The sequence below is a fragment of the Octopus bimaculoides genome, chromosome 1 (genome assembly GCF_001194135.2).
Source record: "Octopus bimaculoides isolate UCB-OBI-ISO-001 chromosome 1, ASM119413v2, whole genome shotgun sequence".
Classification (NCBI taxonomy): Eukaryota; Metazoa; Mollusca; class Cephalopoda; order Octopoda; family Octopodidae; genus Octopus; species Octopus bimaculoides.
In genome coordinates, this window is record NC_068981.1 from 59,874,700 (window position 1) to 59,894,021 (window position 19,322).

Consider the following 19,322-nt stretch of genomic DNA (forward strand, 5'->3'; position numbering starts at 1 on the left):
TGTGTGTGTGTGTGTGTGTGTGTGTGTGTGTATAGATATATGTACGTATATACAAAACTATAAAATGCATACATATGATTTATTTAAATCTACAATCTTGTTGGATTCAGTCTGACTTAATACTATGTCATTATATATTAATGCAACGCTAAGTAGGAGCACTTCTTTTAAGTGGTAGGCACTTTACAGATAAAGTTAAGCACGCAACTATACTTGGCTTATATATATAAACAGTTTAGCTATGTCACGCTATAGAACATAAATGTATGTATAAACGACAACTCAGAAAAAATATTTTCAGTACATGTGACTCAAATTACTAAAATTACTAAAATTAATAAAAAAATACATTTCCAATTTCATTATCTGTACTCTCCACGATTACCTTAGTTCCGATACATTATGAGTTTTGAGTAGTAGTTTCCAATGAAACTTGATTTTGTACTCGATATGCTCAAGGTACACCAACACTCACAGCCTGTGTATATAGTTGTTGCTATTTATCCTTTAGACACCCGAATTGATCAGGCTATCTGCTCATCTTTATTTATTTTTGTTTTTATCCTTATTTTGTGTATCCAAAAATCCCTTGTTTTGTCATGACAACGGGTATGCTCTTCAGAGAATTCGTTTGCTATTTCTATCAAGCTACGTTGCAAAATTTATAGCTGAAATAACTGATGCAATTCAGCCCTACTTGGTTGGCAATTTTATTTTGATACTGGCGTGTTTCTGAGAAAACAGTAAAGCTATCGACGCGACTGCATGGTTGATGCAGTAGTCTTTTTTTCACGAAAACGCATGTGCAATAAATCAATAACGTCTAAGAGCGTACACTTACTATATAGCTGTAAATTTTATACATACATACATGCATACATACATACATAAACATATATACAAGCGCACATACATGTATACACACACATATATATATTGTACCTTGTGTGTTGACAAATAGAAGTACGACTGCAACTGTTAAGTTTAGATATCCAAGTAGTATATCATAGTCCACTCTCCTTCTAGCATAGTAGTAATGTAACACTTACACTAAGTAGTATCACAAGATATGAAATACAAAGCAAAGGTAAGAGAAATTAACATAAACGCAATTTAAAGATAAAATATTCAAAGGAGCTATTAATATAAACTTGTGCTTAAATTAACATCAAAGTTCAGAGATGCTCAAGTTTAAGTATATATCGAAGCAAAAGTTATTGACAGAGAGTGGGTAACTACGTAAGCGAAGCCCTATAGGAAAACTGTGGCATCTGTGATGTGCTTACTGGCAAATGTGACGTTTATGTGTCTGAGTCTAAGATACTTAAGTGTGAAATTGTCCTGTCTGTCTAGAGGTAAACAGATACCAGAGAATAGAAGTTACTAGCCGTGCATTGCTGTCAGTACGTACAATTAATGAGCTCTTTGACTGTTTTGGGAGATATTTCACTCTGCAAAAAAAAAAAAATAATAATAATAATAGTAATAATAATAATAAACCAACTGCAATTAACTCACATTATAAATACACTCGGAAATACAGAAGTGCTTACCAGTTCGGCTGTTTCTAAAAGCCGGAGGTAGAAAAAAAGCCTCATTACATTATCCACACTACATTATGAAAACCAAGTTAGCTTCTGGTGTGGCTCCAAGTGATTAGATATATTTCTAGTTTCTGAACCGAATAAATTCGAATGATCTTTGACAACATAAGTGATGTTAATTTCTTATTTGCATGCATTTAATATAATATGTGTAAATACGACATCGTTTTCTACAACGTAGCTGCAGTTGAAAGTTACTTATTTGCTCGTATGTATTGTGCACATATTTTCCCCATTTCTTTTCTACAATAGTAATATTTTTAGATTTGTTATAAACTAACAATAGTAATTGATTACTGAGTTCTACAACGGTTTTGGATAACACTGTTTACTGTCAAAGATTAATTGTTAAATTTCTGAAACATCTAATTGTATCATTTGATCAATTTTATTCCTCTTTATTTCAAAATATTAGGTAACCAGTCAACATCACGTTCTGCAAATAATTTTTTTGTTTGTATTTACATGTCGTTGGACGGTAGTATGGATTCAAAGATTTTCTAAAGATTATAAAGTATCATGTGTAGAGAAAAATGCCATAGTGGCTTTGGTGTGGATTACTATAGATATTTTTTTCAAAATTCCAATAGTTTCCCTGGCTTTATTACTTTCTTTATTATGCAGAATTTAAAGATAAATGTGTAAACATATTTACCCTTCACTTAATATGAAATTAATTTTACTGCTTTCTTGTCTTTTTCATATTTTAGCAGAAGAAATTAACTATCAGTTGAAGATGGTGAGGTCTGCATAGAATTAAGCCAGTTGTGTATTGTAATTTGAAACTCTCTAGTTTGAAGCAAAAGTTCTACTGCCCCTCGATAATAATTAATAAGATGGGGAGAATTCAGTGTAGTTAACAAGATTTTAAAACAGCTGTACCTAGATATATACTGCGAAATATCTTACCTAAGGGATTTTTACTTGTTGTTCATAATATCCAGAATAAACTGGTTACTTTATCTTCGCCGATGTCTAGAATCTTCAAATATTTGCTCAAATTTGGGGGAGGGGACAATTTGATTACATCGACCGCAGTGTTCAACTGGTACTTATTTTATCGACCCCGAAAGGATGAAAGGCAATGTTGACCTCAGCGGAATTTAAATTCAGAACGCAGCGATAGACGAAATAATGATAAAAATAATAATAATAATATTTTCTACTCTAGGCACGAGGCCCGAATTTTGGGGGGAAGGAGGCCAGTCGATTAGATCAACCCTAGTATGCAACTGGTACTTAATTTATCGACCATGAAAGGCTGAAAGGCAAAGTCGACTTCGGCGGAATTTGAACTCAGAACGCAGTGACGAGCGAAATACCACCAAGCATTTTGCCCGGCATACTTACGATTCTGCCAGCTCGCTGTCTTAACAGTAATCTTTTCTACTACAAGCACAAAACCTGAAATTTTAAAGGATAGGGCAAATCGATTACATGAACCCCAGTGTTCAACTGGTACTTATTTTATTGGCCCTGAAAGAATGAAAGGTAAAGTCGACCTTAGTGGAATTTGAACTCAGAATGTAACGCCGGACGTAATAATAAGCCTTTTGTCCGGTGCGGTAACGACTCTGCCTGTTCACTGCAATAATAATAATAATAATAATAATAATAATAATAATCGTTTCTACTCTAAGCACAAGCCCCGAAATTTTTTCGGGTGGGGCCAGTCGATTAGATCGACGCCAGTACGCAAATGGTACTTAATTTATCGACCCCGAATGGATGAAAGATATAGTCAACTTCGGTGGAATTTGAACTCAGAACGTAAAGACAGACCAAACACCGCTAAACATTTCGCCCTGCGTGCTAAAGTTTCTGCCACGGAAACTAATAGAATTTTGAAAAGAAAAATACACGTCATTGATTGGTTGAAATTACCGAAATACGACAAATTTAACACGAAATGACTTCGAACATAGAAACTTTTCTCAACAACGCTAAGAGAAAAAGATGTTCTATATGATACATTCTACCAGTATCCGAAGTTTCAAAGTGTTTAGTTAAAGAAAATTAATTAATTAAGCTGCTCATGAAAAGGAAAAGACTCAACGACATGCAAATACAAACAAAAAAAATTATTTGCAGGACGTGATGTTGACTAGATAATAATAATGGTTTCAAATTTTCCCACAACGGCAGCAACATTTTGGTGTGAATAGCTGATTATATCGATCCCAGGGTTTCACTGGTACTTAATTTATCGACCCCGAAAGGATGAAGGGCATAGTCGTCCTCGGCAGAAAAAAATGATAATAATAATAATAATAATAATAATAATAATGATGATGATGATAAATGCCCTGATGCAGTACCATGGCTTCTGATCTTAATTGCTTGGAAGTGTTATCATGTACTTGTTTAGTTTTGGTATAAAAGGTGGGTACAGCAAATATTCTGCTCAAACACAAATTTGGTTGTCAGTTGTTTGACCATAACACATTGAGAATATCCCGTGCTGGCTGAAGATATGTGCATCTCTGATTACGATCAGAAGTTGTAGAGGAGCATCATAATCATGTATTGAGACAAATTCTTTGGGATTTGAATAATTTATATCTGGAAATATTGGTGTTTCGTACATCATCATTAAATAACCCTTATTCAAGAAGCTTTTGAGCGGGATGGCCTACTCAGCATGAAGGAAATTCCAACAGGGCCCCTCCTGCAAGGTCATGCACTGTTTATCTTGATATGAGATGACCATGTCGCGCACACATGGTCGTGATGAATGTGCCTGGTGTACTCTTATCAGACGGGTAGTTATGATGGGCTTCGTATATTTTTCCCCAGTGTCACTTTGATGGCTTGCACTGCACTCTTACCAAAATAATAATAATAATAATAATAATAATAATAATAATAATAGTAATATTAATAATAATAATAATAATAATAATAATAATAATAATCCTTTCTATTAAAGGCACAAGACCTGAAATATTTGTGGTGTGGACTACCCGATTGCATTTACTCCAATGTCTCACTGGTACTTAATTTATCGGCTCCAAATGGATGTAAGGCAAAGTCAACCACGGTGGAATTTGAACTTAAAATGTAAAGACGGATGTAATGCAGCTAAGCATTTGTCCGGTGCGCTAACGATTCTGCCAGTTCACTACCATAATAGTAATAATATTAATAATAATAATAATAATAATAATAATAATAATAATAATAATAATAATAATAATAATAATAATAATAATAATAATAATAATAATAATAATAATAATAATAATAATAATAATAATAGAGATAACTCGAATGTGGAATCTAAAAACAGAAACAATTCCTATCATAGTAGGTGCCTTAGGTATAATAAAAAAATATTCAGACAAATACATAACAAAAATACCAGGACTTACAAATATATATAACATACAGAAAATTGCACTACTGGGTACTGCACACATTCTACGCAAAACACTTTCAATACAGTAAACATAAGAGCACCACAGCAAACCACAGCACATACCCAAGGGGCACAGAGCTGCGCTCGGTAGTGAAGTGAAAGCACGTTATAAAAATAAAACTACTGAACAATAATAATAATAATAAGAAGAATAATAAGAATAATAGCAATAATAATAATGTTGATGATGATGATGACGATGATGATGATGATAATCCAAGATAGATTAAGAAATATAGATGTTCAAGAAGACATATGGATAACTACAGAAATGATAATAAAGCAGTTAAGAAAATTCCCAAATTGGAAGAGTCGAGGACCGGATGGGGTCCAAAGTTATTGGATAAAGTTGAGAGGGATCCATGAAAGGATAGTACAACAGCTAGATTAGTTCTTTCAGGAAGACGCAGTACCCAGCTGGATGACAAAGGGAAAGACATTGTTATGTGCCAAGTATCTTGAAAAGGGAAATGTTGCATTGAACTTTAGACCAATAACGTGCCTTCCTCTAATGTGGAAACTAATGTCATGCGCTTTGGCCGGTAAACTATCCATTGAACAGAAAGGGTGCCGAAAGCGGAGCCGGGGAACGAAGGATCAGCTCTTAATTGATAATCTAATTATTAGGAACTGCAAAAGTAGACATACAAACCTGAGCGTGGCATGAGTTGACTATCGCAAGGCATACGATATGATACCACACTCCTGGATAATAAGAACAATGTAAATGTATGGATTAGCAGAGAATATAAGAAGCCTTATATGGAATAGCATGAAATACTGGAGAAGGCAATTGACAGAATGGAAGCAATTACCAGGAGAGGTGAAAATTAAGAGAGGAGTCATCCAGGGGGGACAGTGTGTCCCCATTCATTTTCGTGCTGGAAATGATTACCTTGAGTGTAATACTACAGAAAATATAAAGTTAGGGCATGAGCTGGGAAGAGGTAAGGGAAAACTAAAACATTTGCTATTCATGGACGACCTGAAGCTGTTCACAAAAACTGAGGCAGAACTGGACAGCCTAGTCAAGTATGCGCGGATTTCCTCCAGTGATACTGAGATGGAATTTCGACTCTCAAAATGTGCTACGATAGTGATGAGACGAGAAAAGCTTGCCATGACAGTAGGCATATGTTTGCCACGCGGTGAAATGATGAAAGCAATCCAACCATAGTCCAGTTATAAATACCTGGGAATACTTGACGCAGATGGAATCATACACCATGACATGAAGGAAAAGACAAAAAGAGAGTACTTGCGGGAAGTGAAAAAAATATTGGCTTCAAAGTTGAATACCAGAAGCATAATTTGGGCAATAAACTCGCGCGCAGTCGCAGTAGTTTGGTATAGCGCTGGAGGTGGACAGAGACGGAGCTAAAGCAGATGGACAGGAAGTCAAGAAAGCTCCTAACGATGTATGGAGCCCATCATCCACGGGCATATACTGATCACCTATACACGAAGAGAGCAAATGGAGGAAGCGAGAGCTTAATGAGATATTTAGCGTAAAGTAAGGAAACCTTACTAGTGACAGTTAGGAACGAGGGAGTATTGAGAAAAAAATGGAAAACAAAGGAAGAAGTACGAAATGAACAAGAAGAAGAATTACGAATAAGAGATTACACAATCAATTTCATGTAGCCACATCAGAAGTTGATGGAAAAAATAGGTGGGATTGGCCGATGAAAGGAATCCTAAAAAAGGAGACCAAGAGCTCTATACTGGCAACGCAAGACCAAGCTTTGGCCATGAACTGGAGGGTCAACCTTAGGAATGAAGAAGTGTCACCGCCGTGCTGCATCTGTAATAGGGTGAATGAAACCGTTGCTCATATCAGAAATGAATGCCCTAGACTTTCTCAAAACCATTACAAATTTTGGCGACACGACCAGATAGCTAGAGTTATAAATTGGAAACTGTGCAAAAAGTGGGGGCTAGAGAGAGGCAAGGCGTGGTATGAGAACAAACCGTAGTGAGCGGCGTAGTCGGAGACTAGCAAAATCCTCTGGAATTCCCCAATTCCAACAGATCAGGTGCTAGAACATAACAGACAGGACCTAGTGGTGGTGGAAAGGTGCACCACATATGCTATATAGTTGATGTTGTGTACCCGTTGACCCACGAATAGTCAAGAATGAAGGCGAAAAGATACAACCCTCTTAAGTATGAAATAGCCTAGCTATGGAAAATGAAGGAAGTGAAGATAGTGCCAATTACTGTTGGGTTCTTGGGAAAAGTAACAGAAGGCATCAAAAGGAATATAAGGGAAACTGGAATTGAGTACCCAGAAGAACTGTTACAAAAGGTTTGTCTCTTTATCAGGAAAGTATTAAATAGCTGAAAATAACAGATTGCATAGTACCGTAGGCTGCAGATAGCAAACTCACTATGTATGCAAAACTCCAGGAGTTCCAACAGAACCTGTGATAAAGAGAAAAAGAAGCAATAATCTATACTATAATTGCGCTATTTACATCTGTGTGTTTGTGTCTGTGCTAAAATGTTGCTACCAAACTTTTCCGAACGATGAGTAACGGGAGAGTGTGAACATCTAAATAGGATTCACGAAAATTAACCGGTCGGGTTCCAGTCTGGTAAAATCCGACAACCGAATTAATTCCTCTCTCACTATTCAATAACTCTCTTACTATTCCTCATGCTTACTACCTCTTTCTCTTACCTTTGGGGCGTTGAGAAAACTACCATCTGCTGTGGCAAAGTAAAAAATAGCAATGATAAAGTTCCACAGATAAAAAAAAACCCAGAATTAATACCTAAGTACTATGATGTTAATCTATGCGGTTAAATGTTTCTGAACAAAAAATCGTGACTACAATAATTTACAGGTAATAGTTTCACTTGGACTAGATAATCCATCAGTTGGACCACAGGGTGGTAGCACTTTTATGCCTACTTTCAAGATTCAAGGTAAGTTTTACCACTGTATAGGAAGTCTCCTACGAGCAGTAAACAGGAAGCCAGTCTACGCACAGCTATATTTCGTTGACACTGCAAATGAGATGAGAAACAGATTGTCATTCAGAGGAGCTGACAACGACTTTAATGAGAACATCCTGCTAGACTTGCAGCGAGCACTGTATATGCACAATCCCTGTTAAAAGTTTTAAACAGTAAATTAATATAATTAAGGAATACTCTTTACCAGGAAAATGTTCTACCGGTGATACTATCATAACTCATGACAAACGGCTTATTTCTGTTGGATCACATGGGAGAACCTATAATCCGCCGACTGCATCAGAAGTTGCTATGATCATGGTGGGAGATGATACCAATAATCCAAACATTAAACCTGCAGATGTTGTTGTGCGGTACAGAGAAAGCAATGGGAAGTTAGACTACATTAGTCAAATCCACCGAAGCTATGACCCGCTTCATTATGTATTTCCGTTTCCCTATAGGGACGATGGCTGGAAGGTATTCTTGAAAGACAATGACCGATAAAAAAAAAACATTACTGAATGTGACTTTTATTCTAATCGACTTCAGGTAAGAAAGGACGAATTCAATGGCATAATGTAAGGTAGATTTTTCGATGCACCAATATGCAGTAGATCAATATGCAAAGACAGAGCAAGCTCGATTACACTTCCTGAGAACTCATCAGAAACAACTTAAGGCTGAAAAGTACCAAGGCCTTCTGGATGCTATTACGAATGGTGACACGAATGACGTAGGATCTAAAATCATTCTTCCGCCATCATATACTGCTTCTCCTCGGTTTTACAGCAAGTGTTTCCAAGTTGGAATGGCTCTGGTGAGCCAGACTACTTCATCACTATGACAACCAACCCAAAGTGGACTGAGATGACTAAAGCCTTATTTGCTCATGGGAACAATGTGCATATATTGGCTTTGGTTCTGGGAACAATGCGCATATATTGGCTTTGGACTCAGGGTATAAGGGTATGAAAAGAATCCACACTGACGACGTTGAGAAAATTATAGTTTCACTTTTCACTTTCAAAATACGTACAAGAGTTTAGATATGTACTAGCTGAATCGACCGTCGGGAGGGCAGTGATTCAGCTAATAATGACAACAACAACAACATCAACAATAACAACAACAACAACAACAACAACAACAACAACAACAACAACAATAATAATGATAATGATGATGATGATGATGATGATGATGATGATGATGATGATGACGACAACAACAACAACGATAATAATAATAATAATACTAATGATAATAATAATAGCATCATGATGATGATGAAGGAGCATGAAATGAAAACGAAGGAAACAGAGAAAAAGTACAAAGACATCAGTTGTATTAACGAAAGTAACATGGGACTGATTAGTTTCGTCACTGCGTATCCATTAAAGTCGACAAGCAGCAAGTATAATAGAAATGATCGAAGATATTGGAGAGTATACGTTCAGTGTTACATTAACTTATTTAAAATTTATTGCCATATGACTCATATAAGAAATGTATTTCGAAACTTTGCACAAGTTGCCAATTAGTCACATACATTAACAAAGCACAAATTGAATCTACAATGGGTTAATGTCAAAGAAGTACGAACGGAAGTTGTTTTATTCGTCCTAATGTCTAAAAGGTAAGTGCATACACCGTACTTGATACATGAAACGTATAAAAAGTTGACTGTGCAAGCTACTGCATTGGCCAACCTAATTGAACTGATGCTAAATAAAAACGATTAGGATCTATATAACAATACAAACTTCACTTCTTTCTCAGATTCAGAAAAAATAGTCAGGAATGCGAGAGTGATATGTTTTCATAGCGCATGCTTATTTTCCAGTTATGTTTTATTCACAAAACGTGACACCCGGCAGCAATAACTTTGAAAGAGGAGAAACTTAGTATAGCAATAACTAATTTAAGAAGATATTGACGTAAGACAAAGTAAAATGTATGCGACGCATATATAGAAAGCTCAAATGGAAATTAAAAAGAAAAGAACACAAGAAAAAACAAAGAATATGAATGGGAAAAATGCAAACAAGATGATTAAAATTATAAACGTTCAGAACTTACATCACTCAACACACAGGCAAAAGAAATAACTAACCAAAACAAAATTAAATTCCAACTTATCTCAAACTTCTTTTCAAGACAAGCCGAACTGCACTTAAAAAATATGATATCTCATGAATACGAGAAAACTTAGAATATTTTAAAGCTGAAAGTTTTGAAATTTAACCGTAGCCTGTTCTTTTCCTTTGTGTTTTTAAATTTGTTTCAAGGATATATTTCGGAGTATATCGGAGTACACTTGTGTGTGTGTGTGTGTGTGTGTGTGTGTGTGTGTGTGTGTGTGTGTGTGTGTGTGTGTGTGTGTGTGTGTGTGTGTGTGTGTGCGTGTTAGTGTGCTGTGTTATATTGACAGTAATATAGGATGATTCAGACAAGTAATACCAATTGGATCACAGTGTCATCCAAAATATGTCATTCTACTTGACCATGCACATTAATGTTTACGAGTATTGGAGCTCTACTTTACCATGCTTGCATCTTATATGTTGCAACAGCTTAACTGTAAATTTAATTGATCCCAATATTTTGTTGATAATTTATTCTATTATCTCTGGAATAATGGATGGAAAAATAGATATATAATCGATTTCTGATAAGAACATAAAGACCCACAACAAATAAGGCAAGGCGTTTCCCCGACGCTCTAACAATTTTGCCAATCCACCGTCCTGAATATAACATTGACCTACAAATGGAAATAATTAAAAACTAAAAATATGTGGAAGGTCCTTTTTGAACCAACGAAATTTAACCTTGAACACAACTTTTAAAGATGAAATAATATAGGTTTTTGCAATCATTTTCGTACGTTTGTCATTCAATTTGATAATCGGGTCATTCAAAATCGCGAAAATAAATAAGCGCGATGAAATTAGTCATTCAAATTCATTTTTCGATCATTCCATTTTGAACTTCGGTCAAAGAATTTAGCATTTGCATAATTCAAATTAAAATACCCGCCGAGAACATTCAAATTCGTCGGAATACGAGGCGTCTTTTCGAGCATTCAAGTTCTTTTGGGAGCAATCTATTTAACACTTCGTGCAATCAAATTAGTATGATAGCCGTTTTGGTTTTATCGCATGATCATTGTATCATAATTATGTGTTTTCATCCATTGTTTATGCTTTAAGCAATATATCGTGTCCATATCTTATCTTTGTATTCTTTTATTTTTGTATAGGTACATATATTTATTGTTAAAGACTTCATGAAATCGTATTCCAGCCTTTTCAATCTTTTTAAATAAACTCAGTTACAACAAATGCTAAACTGAATAAACTTATTCCGAACTCGAATGCTCACAGGCGAATCTGAATGTTCCAAAAGACGCTTCCTCGCAATTCGACTAATTTGAATGCTCTCGATGGGCATTTTAATCTGAATGATGTAAATGCTAAATTCTGCAACCGAAGTGCGACATTGAATGATCGAAAAGCGAAATTGAATAGCTAACTTCATGGTGCTAACTTTTTTCGCGACTTTGAATGACCTGATTATCAAACTGAATGACAAACGTACGAAAATGACTGCAAAAACCTATAATAAAAATCGTGAACATTCATACCATCAGAGGAAATCAAATACTCTTCACTGCAGGCACTGAAATTGTAAACCAAAATTTTGCAACTTCAAAGTTTCCCATATAAGAACGGTGAAACACAAACAATTAATGTGAAAAGACAAAGATATAAAGTAAAATATAACACAATCCTAATGAAACTAATGTCAAACAGATACAAATGTTAAATTAAACAAATATTAATGCGACAGAAATGAAACGTAATCGAAGTTAATTAAAGTGCGCCTAAAACAGGATATTGTCGTTAAATTCAAAGAATTTGCAGCTATAAAATCTCAGTGGATTGCTAAAAGATCAATACAGCATCGAAATAAGAAAGAAATAATGGGTTCTGTATAACAAATGGATGGTATACTACGGGTAACAAAAGTCAAGGCAAAGCTACATCTAAACAATCATGAGAGGATAAATAACGAGGCAAGATATGGAAATTTCCAAAGTTCTGAATAGTAAAATAATAAGCATTTATAAAGTATTCGTAACGATATTCAACGATCTACAACAAGGTCTTGAAGTACTCTGAATGACAAAACAATCTTAACATCCAAAACAGGAAATATGAAGTCACCTTCGTACAATATCCAAAACATGTATCGCAGCTAGTAACTGCTCCTTTGGTGCAGAAAATGCAAATCCTATTATTGCAATTGATAGATGTTCGCATGAAAAGCAAAAAGTCTTCATAATTCAATACTGTAAGAGAGGAAACAAGTATCTAAGCATCGGCTCGGTTGGTTACTAGTAAATTTGTTTTAGTATCTCTCATTCTGCAAAACTTCGTCAAATAAGATGCCAAAAAATAAATTAAATTGCAAAGGATACGATTCCAATCAATCATCTCGTTTGAAAAATATATGACCTAATTTTTTTATAAAGTAGGCACCAAACAATTGGAATCGCAATTACAATACGTCGATTTATTTAGATATATTAGAATAAAATTGTATCTAGACATATAACTCAAAGCAAAGATTAATTATTTTAAACCACTGATATCATGTTAGATAAAGGAACAGAGATAAGACAATTCGACATTAGGAATAATGATCTAGAGAGTAAAATACATACTGATGGAAGTCCGATAAGACTGTTATTGGCATTCTTTAATATTTAAACCTGGATTAAATACAAAAATGTGGATATTTAGTCTGGTTATAAGTTATAACCTTCTTAGTCAGAAGTCAAGTGAATTTACAAGAAAATGCTTTGATCTAGAGCGCTCAAACAAAAGGTGATACAGAAAGTTTATATTTTATTACAGAAAAACATGCAAGAATCATACCTCCTCATCGATTTTCGTTGTTATTGGCACTCCGTCGCTTACGACGTCGAGGGTTCCAGTTGATCCGATCAACGGAACAGCCTGCTCGTGAAATTAACGTGCAAGTGGCTGAGCACTCCACATACACGTGTACCCTTAACGTAATTCTAGGGGATATTCAGCGTGACACAGTGTGACAAGGCTGGACCTTTGAATTACAGGCACAACAGAAACAGGAAGTAAGAGTGAGAGATAGTTGTGGTGAAAGAGTACAGCAGGGTTCGCCACCATCCCCTGCCGGAGCCTGATGGAGCTTTTAGGTGTTTTCGCTCAATAAACACTCACAACGCCAGGTCTGTGAATCGAAACCGCGATTCTATGACCGCGAGTCCGCTGCACTAACCACTGGGCCATTGCGCTTCCACTCTCCTCATCGATAACACTGTCCTAATCGACATAAATGTATCAGTTAAGACCTAACAAAAACTGAGCAAGTATGAAGATCTTGAAATAAAAATTGGCAAAATGTGGAACCTCAAGACTAAAATAATACCTGTTGTAATAGGTGCCCTAAGAATAATAGCAAAAGGGGCTGATTCCTACCTAGCTCAAATACCAGGAAACCCCAAAATGTCAGAAACTCAAAAAATAGTACTCATGGAAACTGCCCACATCCTACGTAAAATAGTGCATGCAATCTCAAATTTTAAAACAAACTCATAATTTTCTTATGTTTTCTTAAACATTCTCTAGAACAATACTATGTGCAAAACCAAATATATGACACCCTCGGCATAACACCAACATGAATTTCTAAGTTCTTGTCTCTTGAGGTCTCTGGGTGAAACTTGGAGTCAACTTCTACAAATACAAAGCAAAAGTCAAACATATCATACTATAATGGATGTTATGTCCATCTGTCTGTCTGTACCCTCCTCACGGTGAAACGGCTGGACTAATGGTCACGATGTTTTTTCGTGATTACAAAGGAGGTAATCATGCAGGCTTTTAGTTAAAGTAATTTCAAAAAGTATGATTATTTAATGGCTATTGAGGGTAATTGTTCAATTTACGGGCGTAAAAAAGTAAATAAAAATTAAAGAGAGGTAACTCCTAATAAAAGAAGCAAAGAAAAGTAATTCAATTTACTTTCCCACTGAATTACGCCATGTCAGAAAGTTTTAGTTTAGGATAGCTTTATTAACGAATGATTGTGATGACTTTGGCTCATCTTTAATCGGTGTATGACTACTACGAACTTTGTCAATAACGATTGTATGTATAAAGCTGTGTAATGCTTTTATTAAATTTTCCTTCGTTCCACGCCATTATGACATGGAAACGGAAATCAGGAATTGGTAGGACTACCAAGAAAGCTGTCGCTATAAAACATAAGAGAGAAATGAACAGTGAATACAGATTAACCCAACAGAATAAGGATACGGGAACTCATAGATTTCGCCGAGATACCGAAGAAGGAATTGTCCATGTTTGTTCCTAAAGATATCTGGCCCTGTAGCTCGCAAGATTTGAACTCGTGTGATTTTGGGATATGGGTTGCAGTTGAAGCAATATCCAACGCAACGTCTTACGACTGTATGTCTTCACTGAAGGCTTCGATCAAGCTACCATTCGATAAAATGAAAAAGGAAGAAATAGTTAATCCATGCACATCATTTCGTAAACGGATTGAAGTGGTAAAGAAAGTAAATGGTGGTCAAATTAAACTGAAATAAGTACTAAACACTCCACTTAGAAACTGTTGAATAATTAAGTGATATGCTTTTTTTATTTTAACTTTCGTTTTATTTCATTTACACTTTGAGCATGTCGTAAATGTAGACATCTACTTATATATAATATTCTTTTGAAAACAATCAACTAGCGTGTTTGTAAATCGAACTTGGAATCTTGGGGCTAGTAACAAGCGCTCTTAACCACTATGCCATATGACCGTGGCGTAGTGGTTAAGAGCGCGGGCTACTAACCCCAAGATTCCGAGTTCGATTCCAGAATAATGAATTTCCCCAAGACACCTGATGAAGGCTGGGGGAATTATGTACATTATTTACATTTGACGGATATTTGTCCTCATCTTGTTAACACAACAATTCGTCTGACATATCCTCCAGCCTTCATTAAGTGTCTTACGGAAATTTTTTGATTATTATTATTATTATTATTATTCAGGTCACTGCCTGGGATAGAACTCGGTATCTTGGGGTTAGTAGCCCGCGCTCTTAACCACTACGCCATATGTCCGTAGGTAATTATGGAGTGAATTTCGGGGCTTATAAATCTAATATTTTCATATCCTTCCATAATACCGGTTCTTATATGCTATTCATATCTGCACTCAGTCTGCTAAGGAGGTTGTTGTGTCCTAGCATATGTACTGTTTCTTTTAGTTTTCGTATTTCCAGTGGTGTTCTCTGTCTATTATTTTAACTTCATCCCACAGGGGGAGGTGGTCTCGATTTTCCCATATATGATCAGCTATACCCGATTTATCAATATCTCCCCGTGTCACAGCTTTGCGATGTTCCTCTGCCCTTATTTTGAGGGGGCGGCATATTTCCCTTTTGTATAACCTACCACAGCTGCATGGGATAGAGTACACAGAGGTTTTGGTCATATTCTCTTCTATTAGTGGTTTTACTCGAAGGAGATATTTGCGAAGTGTTGTATTACTCTTGAATGCTGTCCTGATATTATATGGGCCGAATCTCATTTGAATCTTTTTGGAGAGGCCTTTCACATAGGGTAGACAAACTGTGGACAGTTTATTGGTTTCATCCTCTCTTTTCTTCATAATTGGATTGGATAGTATGTTTGTGGGGTAATTGTTGTTTAATAGATTGTTACTGAGCTTGATCATTTCTTCGTGGTGGATATCACGATCGCTACTTATATTCTTTGCTCGATATTTTAGGCACTGAAGTAGGTAGTTTCTACACAGAAGGATCAAGTGCCTTATTTGTATACTAGTGCGTTCTTTTAGATGGGTGTCTATCACTAGTTTCGCTTGAATCACTGATAGTGCTTCACCAGTTGGGACTTTGGTGAACAGACTTATCACATCTAGATTCAACATCTGGTTGGATTCAATGGGGGTATTCTTGATCAATTGTGTGAAGTGGGTGGAATTCTTCACGAACTATGTTGACTTTCCTGCTAATGGACTGATTATATCCACAAGGATGCGGCTCAGTGGATGACATGCTGAAACCTCTACAGCTCACTATAGGTCTTAATGGAATGTCATGCTTGTGAATCTTAGGAAGACCGTATATGTGTGGTAGTTTACTGTAGTGTTGAGTCAGTTGTCTGTACTTCATTGGTATAAAGTGATCCTTGTTCTTGATCAAGATCTGTGGCAACTTCCTCTCCGTTTTCAGAGTTGGGCCTTTTTTTACTTTGCTGTAGCTACCAGCACTTATAAGACTTGCCGTAGTGGCTAAGAGCGCAAGCTACTAACCCCAAGATTCCGAGTTCGATTGCAGGCAGTGATCTGAATAATAATAATAATAATAATAATAATAATAATAATAATAATAATAATAATAACATCGAAACGTACCTTAGGAATGAGAAACCATGTTCGAAAATTCCCCAAGACACCTGATGAAGGCTGGAGGGAATATCAGCAGAAACGTTGTGTTAACAACAAACAAGATGAGGACAAATATCCGTCAAATGTAAATAATGTACATAATTCCTCATCTCTTAAATATAGAACTGTATTATCTAATCGGTACGGAGCTGATACTAGACTTCAATGGAGATATATAGAGAAACTCCATCAAAAATACCTTAGGAATGAGAATTCAGGTTCGAAATCTCCCCCAAAACACCTGATGAAGGCTAGAAGGCATATCAGCCGAAACGTTGTGTTAACAACAAACAAGATGAGGACAAATATCCGTCATATGTAAATAATGTACATAATCCTTCATCTCTTAAATATAGAACTGCATTTGTACCTAGAGTAGAAAAAAAGTTTATGGTCACGTGAACTGAACCAGTAATACGAAGTATCGGAGTATATCATAAGATCAGCATCAGATACAATATACATACCATCGAACATTCAAGCAGCAGGCCGGCATTATTGACGTTGAAAGTCTCTTTATTTTCTTCTGTTACATTATAAATTACTTCCTAACGTCATAAGTTCAAGAGCTTTTAATTTTCATATTCTCCTTCATACTAACATAGCACTTCATAATTTGAAGCTGTAGATTGAACGTAAGTCCTCCAAAAGAAGTATATATCAGAAAATAAACATTTACACTATTCATTTCTTGAATTGTTTAAATTTCTCTCGTCGTATAAATAAAACAAATCATGTGGCCATGGAGTCGGCATTTAATGCAGGAACCAAGCAAATAATCAATGCGTTAAGCATAAATGCGTTACTTAAATTCTGAAACAGAAAAGAGAACTGACATTTTCATCAAACTTCTTGAAAATATCGATTTAGGACGTAAGATATGTCACTTAGCATGATATAGAGATATAAAATAAAATTCAGTTTATTTAGTGATATTTCAAATTATTTCATAAGTGATTATTGACTACGTTGAAATCATTTGCAACTTGTTTTACACGTACTTAAAAATATTAAGTAGAATTAAACAGAATATTCTTTTAGTTTATTTTTCATTTGTACAACACCTTTTCTTTTTGTAACAGTTGTCAAAGAACTGAGGAGAATAGAAAAACAAGCTAACAAACCATTAAGAAACATTAGTATCAGACAATCGCGATGACAGCTAAATATTCATACATGATTACTGCCCTAATTTGTTTACACTATGATTAAATTTTGCGACAATAATAACACTACTACAGGTATCGAACATATGGAGAGAGAATAGTCGATTATATCGAATTCAGTCATTCATAAGTACCTTATTTTATTAATCTTAAAAAGATTTTATGACGAATTTGACTAGCCGAGATTCGAACTCACAACGAAATGACCATTAATTAACGTGGCAAAGTAAATAGAGCATGAATTATTATACCTAATTATCCCCAGATTTTTTTGGAAGCGTTTTGAACAACTTCATAGTGTTTGAAGATATTTGGGAAAAAGTTGCCGAGAGGATGCAAAATGTTGGTCGGTCGGTGTGAGAACTGGAAAGTTGACTAGATAAGGTGAAATAGGTGAAGTTCTATAGTACCATTAGCTAAAGTGCAACATTTTTACTTGCAAGATATCTGTTCAGGTGTTGCGGGTTATAGAAATGGTCTTTTGTGGTTCCCCACTTTTGGTGCATTTTGCGGTTCCCCATTTTTGGTACATCTCTCAATAGTTTCTCTGCTATGTTGGCTTTGTCAAGATTACGGGAAGAAGAATGGATGGTTCAAATTGACAACCATCAAGCGGCATTTATTTTCGCAAAATATGAATAGCTTTTCAACTATGAAATGAAATTTCTGTAACATTTCTCACAGGCTGAATATATTGGATCTTTACTCTTTGAAGGGCACATCGAGAAATTAATTTTTTGTAACTAAATACTTTCAAACTTCGGACACTGGTAGAATGTCATATAAAACATCTTTTACTCTTAGTGTTGTTGAGAAAAGTTTATATTGTCAAAGTTATCTAATGTTAAAGTTGTCGTATTTCGGTAATTTCAACCAGTCAATGACGTGTATTCAACTGAATAAAATTACTGCTGTTATTTATCAACAACAACTTCCGGCGGTGTATATTTCGTTTGTCACTGTTATTTATGACATATTTCATCTCAGTTACGTTTGTATGAATAAACGAGTGTATCTGAAGCATGTTTACTTCATGGCACCACTACAATCGTTCGTGCATTTCTACTGCTTTTACTGGGTTTTTTCTCCTGTTTTTCAGCTACTAAGACATTTTACCACCCACCTCCAATTTCTTCCTTTTTCACATTTTTCCGTAACTCTAACCCTAAAACCCCAACCCTAACCCTAACCATAAACCCCCAACCCTAACCCTAACCGTAACCATAAAACCTTAACCCTAGCCCTAACCCTAAAAACCCAACCCTAACCCTAAAACACTAACCCTAACCCTCAACCCTAACCCTAACACTAACTTTAAAACCCTAACCCTAACCCTAAAACCCTAACCCTAACCTAACCCTAAAACCCTAACCCTAACTCTAAAACCCTATCCCTAAACCTAAAACCCTAACCCTGACTCTAAAACCCTAACCCTAACTATAAAACCCTATCCCTAACTCTAAAACCCTAACCCTGACCCTAAAACCCTAACCCTAACCCTAACGCTAACTCTAAAATCCGAACCCTAATAAACTTGAGAATTTAAAAAATGTATGATAAAAAAATCATTAAATAAGTTTAACGTTTCATGAGAAGTAATATGAGGATTTATTAAGGTTGCTTCCATATGAGCTT